Source organism: Rousettus aegyptiacus, unplaced genomic scaffold (genome assembly GCF_014176215.1).
Source record: "Rousettus aegyptiacus isolate mRouAeg1 unplaced genomic scaffold, mRouAeg1.p scaffold_m13_p_4, whole genome shotgun sequence".
NCBI classification, from domain to species: domain Eukaryota; kingdom Metazoa; phylum Chordata; class Mammalia; order Chiroptera; family Pteropodidae; genus Rousettus; species Rousettus aegyptiacus.
The window spans coordinates 152,388,170-152,402,009 of NW_023416307.1; the positions used below are offsets into that span (position 1 = coordinate 152,388,170).

The window sequence follows — 13,840 nt, forward strand, 5'->3', positions numbered from 1 at the left end:
AATTTACAGCAAATGTAACACTAAATAGTGAAGACATTAACAGTCTTGCAATTAAAAACAGGAAGAATCAGATAAGATAATCCTAGCCAATGCAATTAAACAAGAAAAAAGAAATATGCAGAAAACTGTTAGAAAAGAAAGAAGGATCAAAGCTAATATTGCTCATGAATGATATGAACATCCATCTGCAAAACCTAAGAGAATCAAATGAAAAACTGTTAAAACTAATATAGGTCATTAAGTAGGCTGAATATTCAATCAATGTATAATCAATAACTTTCCAATATACCAGCAATAGCCATTTAGAAAGAAAACACAACAGCAACAAAAACCATAAAATATCTAAAAATAAAGCTGATGAAAAATGTGTAAGACCTTAACAGCAAACTCCAAAAGACAAAACAGTTCTGAGCAAGTCTTAAGTACAGGAAGACTAGTATTCTCAAGCTGTCAACTCTTCCTAAATTAGCATGAAAAGTCTGTAAAATCCCAACAGAACCACAATAATTTTTCTTCAGAGTTGGTAAGCATATTCTACTATTCACGCGAATGAGTAAAAGGCCAACAATAGCCAAGGCAAGTTTTTAAAGGTGGAAAGATTTAACAGATAATATGGCTTATTATAAAAATATGATAATTAAAACAGTGAGTATTGTTGAAGGGATACACAAACAGCAAATAAAAGGAACAGTACAGAATCCTGACATACTTATATACAGGTACAGATCTGGCATGTGACAGAGGCAGTATTACAAGACAGTAAGAAAGAATAGATTATTCAATGACTGATATAGGGTCAATTGGCTGGGCCAATAAAAAAAAAAGATCATACACAAAATGAATTATTGTTAAACACAACTTCAAAACAAAAGAGAAAAAGATGGCCAGGGGAGGGAGAGAGAGAGAATTAAGTAAGAGTAAGTAAGGATTTCTTAAGAAAACAAAAGGCAAAGAGGTATATATAAATATATCAGTATTTAAAAACCTCTTATCCAAAAAAATAAGAAAAACACAGACCACTGATAGAAGTATAAATTTATACAGTCACCAGGAAGAGTAATTTGAAAGTCTGTAGTAAAACTAAAAAGTCACATTCCTTAGGCCCAGGAATTTCACGCATAGGAATCTCCCTGGAACCGTTTGCACAGGAATACAGATATTTACATGGGTGCTCACTAGAGTACTCTTGTAATAACACAATACTGGAAATAACCTATTTGTCCATCAACATAGCTAAATAAAAGTGTAGCGCTTTACAGGATGAAATGCCATACGACAGTTAAAAAGATCAAACTAGAGCCTTAAGCATCAATAGTTGTTTCACTGTTCCCAGGTACCACCCACAGAAGAGACCAGAACATGATAACTAGGTTGTTAAGAACAGAAAACATGCACATCAGGCTCACGTGGTGCAGCACTTACTTACAGCAAAAGAGAAGCGAAAGGATATGCAAGACTCAGCCCCTTGCAATCCACTGGTCCTCGGTGACGAGCAGATCCACTTCACAGCGGTGTGGGGCGGGTGGTGTGGATACAAGGACCACGCTTCACGCCGTGGCAGAAAGACTCGACCCCCTGCTGGTGGGGTCTGAAACACAGAAAGCAGGGGTGGGCCGGAGCGCCACTGGCACATGCACTCAGCGTCACAAAGGGGCACGCGGTAAGCAGTGAACAGGGAAAGAAAGTCCCTCGCAAGGCAGAAGCCCAGCACAGACCGAGGGCTCTTTATCTCTCTACAAGGAAATGTCCCCTGCTCAAGGCTGCTCGCTCTTTGCTCCTTGCACAGGGAGAAGCTGCGACTCTCTCCCTCAACGACAACAAAAACATAGGCTAAGTTAAAAAGAACAGCCTAGATATAATTGCAGGAGAAAATCTAACATCATATATATGTGTGGTTAGGTGTGTGTGCGATGTACATAAAAGTTCTCGAAGGAATTTAAAATGGCCTTGGGAGGGTTCACAAAAATTCTTACTTATTGTGGGGGTTGGTGGGGGTAGGGGAAAGTAGTTAAAGGAGATTTCACTTTATTTGTCATAATTTGATTTTTCAACACAATATGTATGTACTAGGTCTCTCTCTTTTTTTTAAGTGCACATAGAAAATGATGACTGCTAATACGTCAAAATGTTAGAAGTGATTAACACTGTATTGGAAATATGCCTGTTATTTTCTTTATATTTATCGTCGTTTCCCAATTTCCTAAAATAAAAAGTAAATTAAAAGGCAAGTTTTAGAAACTATCGTTATGCACTCATTTATGTCATAAAACAAATAAAGATAAAATACAGTTTGCATATACACAAAAAAGTTCTTAAACTTTGCACCAAAGCGTTTTTCGTCATCATCTCCTCCGGCAAGGGGGATGAAAGGACTTTCTCTTTCTATTTATGTTCCCTGAATTGTTTCGCACTCCTTTATAATCAACAAAGTGATCAATAATTCTGCTTAAAAAAACAAAGCCACTTAGCATCAGCTCCTATAACCAAAGAGGCGGGGAACTTGCGGGGGAAATGGTGGCTGCAACTCGAGCAACAAAAAAAAAGGGGGTGGGGGGGACAGGTGACCTTAGTTCTGTTTTAGCCACCAACTCAGCAACCAACTCAGAGAAGGCCGGCTGAACAAAAAAAACCATGGAAGACAAAAACGGAGAAATGTGGTAGAGAACAAAAAGAACAAAATGCTGACCTAAAAGTTAACATGCAACAGAAAAAAGAACAAACCTGCAAAAGCAGATATCAGATTGGTGGTTGACAGAGGGGAGGGAAGGGAGGGAGCGGGAAACTGTCACCAGACAGTTAACCAGGATCTTGTCAAAACTGCAAGAAAGAATCAATCCATGGACAATGAAGGCGACGAAGTGACAGCTCGAGTTTACTGAAAGCGAAAGTATACTCTCAGGTGAGAAAGCAGGCAAGCTTTCTTGTGGGGTGGGGACTCCATCTACTGACTTACCTGGGGATGGAATAGTCCAGGTTCTGGGGATCTCTTCTTGCCTAGAGGCTATTAAGGAGATCTGGTGATCTCTTTGAAGATCACCAGTTTTTCTTGAAACTTCCTTACCCTCTTGGGTCCTTACATAACTGTCATGGAGGGTGGTTATGGGTACAGCATTAACGTCAATGCTAATTTATTCTAACAGCTATATAATGAGGCTAGGGCTAGGTCAACGACAAATAAGGCTTGGTGCGCACATGTGTTCTGGTGGGGAGGAACACCTCTGTTCCTTGGCCAGGATACTGGGGTTCTGATCTCCTCTAAAGGCCTATATCAGGGCTCATGGTGACCACATCTGTGCCCTTGTGGGTCTCTCTCTTTCCTACTCATATCTGGCTATCTGACTACTCTACTCTCAAGGAATCTGAGCCCTTGAAATCTTACAAGGGAATAAAGGCCACAATCTTACCTTCTGGAGCTCCTTCCTATCAGGGGCTTGTCCCTACCTGAGGACACCATATTTCCTTGCTCTGAGACAAGGTCCCAGTGAGTCGGGGGTTTGAGGTTCTTGGGGATTGGAGGTTTAGGAGCTAAAGACTCAAAAGGCAGCATAACTGGTGTCCAGTGCATGACCGGTCTGTATATGTTTGTTTCCTTGTTGGAGAATTATCTGTTCTTTAATAGCCTCTAGGTGAGAAGAGATTAACTTTACTAAATAGAGATAAACTTTACTTATCAGAAGGCTAGGTCTAAAGATTAATGAAACCAACAGGTCCGAGAAGAAGAAACTAAGTCATAGCAGGTAGATATCCTTTAAAGGTCTTCCAGATGTCCCCTGTTAGCTGTGTCCTAGTGTCCCTGAGCCAGCTGGCCCTCTGAGGAGCTGGTTTACTCTAACTTTAACTTCGCTGGAGGTATCAACATGGAAGGAATAAGAGGTGTTGGCTAAGAAGATACAGACTCCACCTTGTTCAGCTGGAGAATAATCTAGTGCTACTCTCTGATCTAGTACCTGACGGGCAAGGGAGTCAAGAGAAGTCTGTAATGCATTCAGGCCTGAGTTTTCAGCATTTTGTTCAATGAGAGCTGAGGTATTTTGGATCGTATAGGCCCCCGGCTAATCCTCCAACAGCCGCAACAGTGGGCACAATCCCCAAGCTAATGAGAGCCACATTCATTTTGTTGTTGTTGTTGTTGTTGTTGTTGTTGTTGTTGTTTGGCATTGGTGTGTCTTCTGTGTTAGAGTCTAGAAGAACTAGATCTTCATAGATCTGAATGGAATTATTTGGAGATGTGACCCAGCCAAGGGTACAGCTTCTTTGTGCTGCTGCCAGATCTAAACAATGAAGAGCCCCCGTGGTCTACCCTTAGGGACTTGATAGGCAAACCAGAAGGCTTTAGGGGCAGAAATAAGGGTGGAACTGGTCCCTCCAACTGAGTTTCTAATTTGTCACTACAACTGCAGGCTGGAACCTGTTCCGAGAGGCCCCGAAATGCCTGGGACCGCTGTCGTGCTTTCTCGAAGGTCTGGCATGTTAAGGACCCGCTGGTAGAGACTGCCTCCATATTCTGGATGTCATGATCTACTGTCCACACTTCTTCATCTTCACAGGTCTTAATTCCCCAGTGCCACTGAAGCCCTGGTAGGCAAAGGCCTGGTTGTTGTTGCAGAAGTAAGTGACAGTCCCTGTTGAGTGGCACATTTTTGTCCATAACCAGTCCAGGTGTTTATGTAGGGCTTTCAGTCACTAAAAATAAGAAGTTTTTTTTTGGGGGGGGGCAGAGTGTTGGGGGGGTATCTTTTGTCTAAACAAGGCTTCAGAAAGGCTGGCTCTGAGCAATTACCTGGGTCCTTTCAGAAAATGGCTGGAAGCATGGGGGCGGGGGGGAGGGGCACTGGGAACTTCTCTTTTGTAAACGGAGGGCAGCTAGTTTACGGTCAGGTGTCCGTCCCTGCTACAGGAGGCCTGGAGAAGTTAAATGTGGGGTGGAACTGACAGAAGGCTGGGGTGATCTCTGGAGAAGCTGAGCACATCCAGCAGTCATCTCAGTTTTGGCTTAGAGCAATAGTTTGAGATAAGCATGTCGGATAATTACTAGTTCCAGAAGCTAAAGCAGCAAGGACCATAAAGGGAATCAGAGTTATCACTGACAGAGTTGGTGAGAGAAGAGTCACTTCCTTTCTCCAAAAAGCCTACCCAGAATCAGGAATATTCTACCCCCAGTGAAGTCAGTAGATCAAGTCCCCCACCCCACAGGACACTGGGCAGCCCCCTCTCGAGCTTCCCCGCTCTCCCCTCTGAGACTGTAATTTCACTTTCAATAAACTTGAGCTGTCTTCATTGCCTTGTCTGTTCATGAATTCTTTATTGCGTTGACAGTATCCTGGTTCACCGCCCAGTGACATTCTTTTTGGCTGGCCGGCCAGGAAGGAAGGTGATCAGACAACCTGTGGTGAGTTTCAAACCTTCGCCTGACCCTGAGGGCTAGAGGGCGGCCTCTCCGAACTCAGCTTTCTTTTGGTTCACCTGGGACACGGGGGACCTTTCTACTCTTCTTTGCTTAGTCTGGGCAGCTGCTGACCATAATTTCTTCAAGGTCCTCTTCCTTTGAAAATGGGATCTGACACTTGCAGTTGCTTCTGCCAGCTTTCTTGGCATTCGTGTATGTTCGGTAATTCTCTGTGTGTGTGCTGGGCATGCGCAGAGGGACTATGAACACTTCCTCTGGGAGGTAAAACACCCTCATCATCAAGATTTTTCCCTCACCAATTTAAGCCAAGTCCAACAGGCAATAAGAGTCTATGGTAACAAAATTCTCCCCAGCTTTAATCATGCTCCAATCCAGGTTCAGGTAAAACTGGGAGACCTAGTCCTCCTTAAGACCAAAAAGGCAGGCTCTACCATTAACCAACAAAATCTGACACGAAAAGGCCCATCCCGGGCTCTCCTCACTGCTCCAATGGCAGTTAAACGCCAGGGAATTACCAGATTGTACACTTACCCAGGATAAAATCCCTCTCCTTTGAGTCTCCCCAGGAGAATCCTAACCAGGAAGAAAAGACACCTAGGAATGCCAACCCCTTGGGATCTGGGACTGCTTTCGAAAGAAAAGGAAAAGCTACATCAAGCTGAGCACCATATGACATCCCAAACAAAAGATGAGTTATGAGTCAACCCTACTGCTTAACTACACTGATGGGCCTTCTGTGGCTTTCCGGCTCCAATCTGCTTACTCGCACCAGGGTGGATCACAATGGTCACCATCCACCTACTCCCAACCAATACGAGCCTCTTTCTCTCAGAACTTGGGAGACACCCCTTTCCATTCCTTACAGAACTGTCAGGGCATTGGATGCATGATGGGTACAGGGTGAGATGCTAACTTATTACAATGGCCATATAATGAGGGTAGAATTAGGTTGACGACAAACGGGGTTTGGTCTGAGCATGCTTTCCTAGAAGGAGGAAGACCTGTGTTTCTGGGCCAGAATGTTGGGGGTTCTGAGCTCCTCTGAGGGTCTATCGGGGCTCACGGCGACCACATCGGTGCCCTTCTGGGTGTTTCTCTTTGCAGCTCAAATCTGGATAACTGTCTACACTAAAAAAAAAAAAAAAAAAAAAAAAAAAAAACGAAATACACGGTAAAGCAAGTCAACTATATGGTGACAGACAGACCTAGACTTTTGGTGGTGAGCACGATGCACTATACACAAACCTCAGTTAAAATGCTGCACAACAGAAACATGATACAACCACATAAAAATGAAAGAAAGACGATGTTAAAACAAAACAAACCTACAAAAAAGTGTGAGATGGAAAGGTAGACCATGGCACCTATAGCAAAATGGCCCATTACTCTGTTCACTAAATCATAGATGACCACAGTCATCTCCCCTGAAACCACGGCAGCCTCCACTGCCGACCACCGTAAGACACCCACGACACCACCATATAACAAAAGCCATCCTCTCTCACATTCATCATGAAATGATACCTGTTCAACGTCTGAGGGACTCAGCAAGTGCTGCCAGGGCGTACGAGGAACACGTGACCGTAACTGAGATAGCGAGAACACTCACGCCGGAGCACGCCATCACCCAGCTCCAGGGAGAAACTCCAGCCCAGTTCCAGGGCAGGCGAAGAACTACACCAAGGGTCGGGGGCACGGAGGAGGCGGCCCAGTTAAGCAGGGAAATGAAGCCTCGCTCTGAAGAAAGCGGGCGAGGTAAGAGGATGTTTTCAAAGAAAACAAAAGCAAAGGAACACGAGAGGAGTGATAAACATCTGAAGGCCTATGAAAACGGCCTGGAAGACACACCAGACGACAGAAGGCACAAGAGGAAACGGTGCCTCGGGAGCCAGGGCGGCGGGCTCCAGCCTCGCCGAGCTCCCGCAGCACAGACAGGAAGCTGCTCGGGAGGGACCGCAAAGGCACAGAGAGGGGCAGACGCTTTCCCAGCCGACTCGCAGGACAGCCCGCAGAAGAGGCAGAAAACTAACGTATGGAAAGGACTAGCGAGCTGCTAAGGGTGAAGCCAAACACAATGAACCTGAGGCCAGAGAAGCATCCTGAAAAGACGCGCCCAGCGGGAAACGCACATGGCAATGCCCCATCTCAGGACTGGGAGACCCCCATGAAATTGGCACCGAACACAAGCTCCAGGCGGGCCTGTTCCGAGGCAGCTGCGCAGAAACGTCCAAGAGGTCGGTGAAGCATTTGGAAAGACGTGATGAGAAGACTGACACACAGGAACCACGGTGCCTGCCTGGGCATGTGGCGAAGGATTCCAGGTCTTCAGCCAAGAGCGAGCGAGCCCAGCCTCTGCGGCCACCAACACGGAAAAGCTAAAGCCCCCCGGGCTTGCTAACTTGCACGGAGAGACTCAGCCGAGGAAGGGGGTGGGGGCCAGTGAGCTGAACCTGCCCAGTTACATCCAGGTACCCTAAGTCTCAGGGTCCCGCCAGGTCCCTCCCAGACACTGAGGACAGAAGAAGAGCTCCATTCATCGGCTGTGCAGATTCTACCACAGACCTGGGCCCGGACCTGGACCGGGCCTCGGCTCCCACAGCTTCGCACCTTAACCCACTCGCATTCCCACAAGGAAAATGTCTTTGAAAACAACTGGGAAAATCCCAAGCAATCCTCTGGGCATTTTCAAGGACTTTTTCTTCTTTTTGTTATTTTGCTCCTTCATTCATAGGCGACATAATTTTGTTTGTTTGTTTTCCCTTCTAAAATTCTCATTAAGCAGTCGCAACTAAGAAACTCTGCTTCCAGTTCGTATGTAAAATGCTGAAAGAAGACTTACACAAATACGTCAAGAGATGAGCTCAAATCTGGTGCCCAAAACTTGACTTCCACATCCCATTTCCCAACATACAGAACCGGAAGGGATCTTTGGAGAGGTGCTGGATTCCAGGGCTGGGGGAGGGAAGGTACAAGATGAGGGTTCTGTGCTGCCTGAAAGTCAGGGAAACGGCACAAAAAAAGATGGCGCGCTGCAAGGGGAAACAGGAGCCAACCAGAAAGAGCTCCGATGGCCACAGCTGAAACGATCTGGGTAACAGAGTAAATAACAGCACCGCATCGGAGGCCAAAGACTAAGTGACACATCCAACGTCACGCACTGAGGCAAATAATCGAATAAACAAACAAGAGGGAGAAGGCACAACTCTTCCTCACAAAGAATTCCACTTAATAAATGTGGAAATGAAGAGAAATGAAAACAGAAATGAAAGTCACCATTAGGACATTATAGCAATAACTGCCGCAGGCAGGACCCTCCAAGGAATGCTAATTGGTGAATGACAATTAAGGAGAAACAGGGCATTTCTAAGCAAAGTCTCAAAGTATCTTCCCCCAAATACATACGAATTAAAAAGGAAAGACAGTAGTTTACACTAGTCAAACTCGGTAGACACCCCAAAATCAAGATTAATATCACCAGTAATAACATATATCGACATCATCCTCAATCTAAGCAGAGAAAACATAAAAAAGCCAAAGTGAGGGTCATTCTGAAAATACAAATACAAAATACTTCAAAAGTGTCAAGGTCATTAAAAAAAAAATTAAAAAGACTTGAGAAAGGCCACGGGTTGAAAGAGAAAAAGGAACTTGATGACTAAATAAATGCAAAATTCCACACTGGATCTTGGGACATAAAAAGGTCAATAGTAAGAAACCGATGAACTCTGATTAAAGTCAGCAGTTAATTATCAAATTGTATCATTAGAAATTAAGTTGGATGACTGTACCATGGTTATGCAAGATATTAACTTTAGGTAAACTAAGTAAGTGTGTTAGAGAACTCTGTATAATTCTGCAACCCTAAGTCTACAATCATTCAAAATGAAAGGTTTTAAATGGAAGCACTCTGAGTTTTTACCATTTTGGGAGGTTTTTTTTCCAATTTATTTCTATCTTAGATATTTAGGATTAACTCTGCAAGGATGTCGAGGACCTCCCACGAAGAGAATGAAATAAAACACGTGGGTGACAGGTGCTATGTATGCAGTATAATAAAACAAGGAAGGAGGTAAGAGGTCTAAGCTCACGGTAGGGAAAGTGTAAGCTCAAAAATTCAATCCTGAGAGCACATCATGAGTCGCCTGAGGAAGCCCTTTCAGATTCTTTCCGATATAAAAATACTGAAGACTGCACAGAAAGGTAAGTCAGTTTTTCTACCCTTTATGCATTTTTCCTCTCAAGCAACTCTCTGAAATCACAGAAGGCTTGTACACTGATGTTTCCTGATACAGGAGCCATGGAAAACTTAACAGTGAACGGTCAAGTGTTTCTGAAGCTTGCGTCGGTTCTCCTTTTAAGTACATTCTGAGGTTTGTAAAATACATTCCCATCTTTTCAGCTTACGGGAAGGATCACTTTTCAAACCAAAACTCGTCTGCCTTCCTTCACCATTAACGTAACAGTAAGAACAGCGTCACGAGTCAGTCCCTAACTATGCACACAGACATCCACGTGTGTGTAACAGAGGCACGTTCCCTAAAATCCTGAATCAAAATATGGCTGACACCACTGCCTGTCATTTCCTTGCAAAATAACCAACTAACATTAATGAGTCTTCACTTTTGAACTCTATGCGCTTTGGAACAGGATGGTGTTCTTTCCTGGTCACCACTTTTAACTTAGGAAGGAGACCATTCTTGATTTCTTAGGCCTATCAAGTCAGTGGACTGTACAGTACCCTTAAGTTGGAGATATAGCTTATGTTTTAAAAACTGCATTTACATACGACTTTCATTTTTAGAACAGACAATAATCCTAATAAACACGATTTTGCTATTTTTCTCCACAAATATCACTTGTTGAGCACTTACCGCCTCCTCTACTGTGTATTATGGGAAATAAACTGCAAACAAAATGTTCCCTTTTAATGATACTTGCAAAAATAAGTCTTAGCGGTGTCATCATGCTAGCACCAAAATTAACCCGTATATGAACAAATGCAGTCCGCAAATTGCAGATAATATAATTTTCGAAAATGCAACTGTATGAATGTACTTGACGCCACTGAATTATACCTTAACTGGTTAAAACAGTACATTTTTATGCATAATATGACAAAAGTGTATTTCATCACGGTCTTATTTTATCACCATATTATGTTTTTAAGAGCAACAGTATGATCCCATTTCGTAATAAATACATAGATATGAGTTGGCATAATATGGCACACGTTTTTAAATGTCGGAAGCTTCCTGCCGAAAACATCTGCGGATTGCAGTGACTTTTACTTTTCTTACACCCACCCGCGTCACCTACCCGCCAGTAATGAGTACGCTTTGTTTGCATTATTGGGAGAAGAGAGAAAGCATGGAAACCTCCACTCCGAATTCTGCGCCCCGGGCGGCGAGGCGCTCCCAGATCCGCCCTCGCCCGGCGGGGACGGGGCGCCCGGCCAGCCCAGCCCGCCGCGGGCGCCGCCTCCAGGCCGGCCCTCAGCCCCCCGCTCCCGCCGCGGCCCAGGCCGGCGCCCTCGCCGCGCCCCCGCACCCCGCGCCAGCACAGCAGCCCCCGACGCCGCCCGCGCCCCGCCAGGCCGCTCACCGACACCCGCGGCCGCCACAGTCGCTGCCAGGGCCGCACCGTCGGCCCCGTGCTTGTCTCGCCGCCGGATCGGGTCGCGCACGCGCGTCTCCGCCTCGGGCCCAACCCCCGTCCCCCCCACCGGCGGCCTCTCTAGGAATCTAGGAGGGCCAACGTCTCGGCTGCTCTCTGGTCTCAAGGCAGTGCTGACCAGCCTCTCTGAGCCACCTGGTGCTCGTCCCCAACATACCTCACCTTCCTCACAGGACACCTGCCCTCCACTGTCCTAGACCTCTGTCGGCCTTAGCCTGTTTCCCCGCCTCCCTCCCAATGTGTGTGCATGGGCCCCCCGGTCTGGTTCCTTGGGTCCCCCAGTCCCCAAAGAAGACTAGGCTCCAAAGCTCGGGGTCAAAACAGGGACCAGTAATATCTAGCTGACCAGTTACAGCAAGGAGGGGGTGTTAAGCTGTCTGTGGTTACTTCCTGGGCCCCCTTCAATGAGGGGAAGCAGATCCTAAGGGAGGCTAGTTTCCAGGAGGACTTCTTACCGCATCACCACCACACCCTGGGGGTACTTTCTCATTCTCAACCACAGGCACCCACAACTTTACCTTCCCACACCTCCCGCTGTTTTCTCCTGTTAAAGTACAAGAGTCAACTGAGTCAATTTTTACATTCTTATAGGGGATGACAGGGATTATTCAGACAGATTACCTAACTAATGCTGATCAGGAAATTTTTGCCTTGTGAAAGACAACAAAAAGGAGAGTTGCTTATGCTAAATCCCATATTAGCAAACTGACACTTATTTACAGTTTTGACTCTCAGAAACGAAATTTTAATCAGGAATCTTCTGGTCAGCATTAGCTATATAATCTGCCTGATACATAACTGCAGCCCATCCCTATAAGGAAAGTAACCTTGCAATAAACAATCCACCTTTTGCCAACCATAACTTCCTGGTTTCTGCTCCCTTTTGCCTGTAAAACCTCTTGTCTTGTAATGCATTTCAGAACACCTTTTTATCTGCTAGACTAGATGTTGCCCAGATTACGAATGCGTGAATTTCAAATTTTAAAATTCAAAGTTTGTTCTTTAACAATCAGCAAGGCCAGAGGGAATTTCTTAGGTCAAGAAGTCAAGCAATTTCAGTGAGTTCAGAGATTTTGAGTTTGTTTGCTAATTCCATTAGTCTTTTCAATCTTGCCTGATGATTAAAGGTGATAAGGGATAGTGAAAATTCCAAGAAGTTTGCAAGGTTTTAGTTAACTCATGATTCTCCCAGTGAAAAAGTTGCTTCTGTCGCTAGATATTGTGGAGGGTATACCCCAAGTGAGTAACACATTTTCCAAATTTCTTTGCCATTGTGAGGGTGTCAGTCTTGTGACAAGGGAAGGCTTCATCCAATTCAGGAAACATACATAGAAAAGCAAGAACTTATTCCTAACCTATACTATATGGCAACTGAATGAAGTCCAGTTGCCGGGACTCAAATGGTCCAGAGGGAAGAGTTTTGAGGTCTCTGGAAACAAAAAGTTTTTCCAGGATTATGAACCTGAAACATCATAGATTGGTAGAAATAGTTTTCAAAATTTTATAGAAGTCTCCCTACCGTTATTTATTTACAATTTGAGTTGCACCATGGTGGCTGAATGAATGCAAGAACCAGAAGACAGGGTTTGCCAGGAAGCTGGGAAGAACCCAGTGGCCACCTCGGGTCTCGCATAGCACTGAATTTACAACCATTGTTTGCCCATCATGACTTCTCTGAGTCAGGAGCACTGTTACCATGTTGCAAGGACCTCAAAATGACAAATGGCAAAGTCTGTCAACAAAGGGTCATTTTTCAAAAGCGAAATGGACTTTATTCACATTTTTCACTACCCTTATAGCTTCCGTTGCTGCTGCATGTGCGTGAAAGCCTGCCAAGGCATTTCCCTGATGCGCAGTTTCAGCCCTCTTGGTGTGAGCCTCAAGTCTGATGACAGTAATTTCAGAAAAAGCAGCAAGATCATTTACTCGCTGTCTATTTTTTGTTGGAGTCCAAGTAAATATGAGAAGGCATGACAGTTCATCCATTTATCCTACACCAGTCATGTTTTTATAGATCTTATTATAAGAGTGGAAAATTTTCCAGTAAGTCAGTTACAGGGAAGTGATAGGAAGTGATATCTTCAGGCACCAGCCTCCAGAAAAAGAACCGACAGCCGCCAGGATGCAGATAACAAAACTGCCTGCAAGGCCCTGTTGGATCGAAGATTTAGATGTCCCCCGGAAACAGATATCCTCGTACAAGACACTAACAGCCAACTTCTGCTTTTGTAATCCGCTTGCCTGCGTGTTCAAAAGCCCACCGGGATGTGGTTTTAGGCTTTATAAACTGCCTCCTCTGGAAGCTCAGGGCTGATCTCCTCTGACCCTGCGTGGTAGAGAGTCATTCGCCGGCCAGCTAATAAAGGCTCATAATTCATCTCAATTGGATCCGTGGGTCTTAGAATTGATCGCCCCACAACATTTGGAGCCCCCAGCTAGGTCTCTCCAGAGGGGTAGATCTGCTAAGACCCACGACTCCAGCTGCCTTGGGCAAAGGCCTGCCCCGTCCAGGGGACAGCTGTGAGAGACGTTCCTCAGCCCCGGACGCCAGGTAGACTCGCCCAGGAGGGCAGGTGGACAAAAAGGTTCAATTCTGTAACAATTGGGCACGAGCCATCTGGAGCGCTTCACCGGTGAGTCAGACTGCACTTGGGTTTGTCTGTCAGTGGGCCCTAAAGGGAACTAGTGGAAGGCTACACGCAGAAATACTTCCCTAGTTCGGTCAAGGTCTGAGACGTCAGACTTGACTTCAGGTATTCA

General features: G+C 45.2%; 1 protein-coding gene across 10 annotated transcripts in view; it reads right to left on the reverse strand.

Moving 5' to 3' along the window:
* Window positions 1-13,840, reverse strand: part of ZNF445 (zinc finger protein 445) — a 39,847-nt gene that overhangs the window by 11,669 nt on the left and 14,338 nt on the right. For 4 of the 10 annotated variants that reach the window (XM_036218902.1, XM_036218901.1, XM_036218905.1 and 1 more), the window contains exon 3: window positions 1,427-1,588. The exons of 2 other annotated variants lie outside the window; for them this stretch is intronic. The gene's annotated coding sequence lies outside the window, so the exon portion shown is untranslated. Of the gene's footprint in view, window positions 1-1,422; window positions 4,768-11,008; window positions 11,106-13,840 lie in introns of those variants that run through there. 4 more of the 10 variants (XM_036218906.1, XM_036218904.1, XM_036218911.1 and 1 more) reach the window with 4 other exon arrangements.